Raw genomic sequence first — 610 nt, 5'->3', positions numbered from 1 at the left:
AGTTTGTCTGTTTTTGTAAGAGTCGCACGCTGAGAGTTGACAGATTTTCCCCACATCAAGAACTAAAAAAATTTTTTTTTCGAAAACGAGGCAAAACCAACGACATATATATATAGACCGAGCATTCTGTCCACAGCATGAAGCCGAAAGTTGGCAGAATACGACTGAGAGAGATAGCATTTGCGGGGAATGCTGTCTCATTTTATCTTATAGTAAGATTGGTAAGATGGCCGATGTCAACAGCTGTCAATTGACACCAGCGTCATCTTACAGTAAGATAAAAGAGAGAGCATTCCCCTCAAATCGCACTATCTCTCTCAGTCGTATTCTGCCAACTTTCGGCTTCACCTCCTCCACATCAAAAGCATAGGAATGCTCGGTCTATTATATATGTCGTTGGGCAAAACACGTTCTTGAGTTTTTTTTTTAAGATGTAGGAAAACTGAAAGTATATAAAAAATATTTTTTCAAATTTTTCGACTCTCTTCCCGATTGTTAAAAAAATTGTTGAAAAGTTTATTGTTAAATAAACAATGGAAAACAAAACATTTTTGGAATCTTCGTTTTTTTCTCGTAAACTAGAACATTTTTCGCGTATTTTGAAAAAAAA

The sequence above is a fragment of the Wasmannia auropunctata genome, unplaced genomic scaffold (assembly GCF_000956235.1).
Source record: "Wasmannia auropunctata unplaced genomic scaffold, wasmannia.A_1.0 LD336039.1, whole genome shotgun sequence".
In the NCBI taxonomy this organism is placed as follows: domain Eukaryota; kingdom Metazoa; phylum Arthropoda; class Insecta; order Hymenoptera; family Formicidae; genus Wasmannia; species Wasmannia auropunctata.
This window is presented reverse-complemented; position numbering follows the sequence as displayed.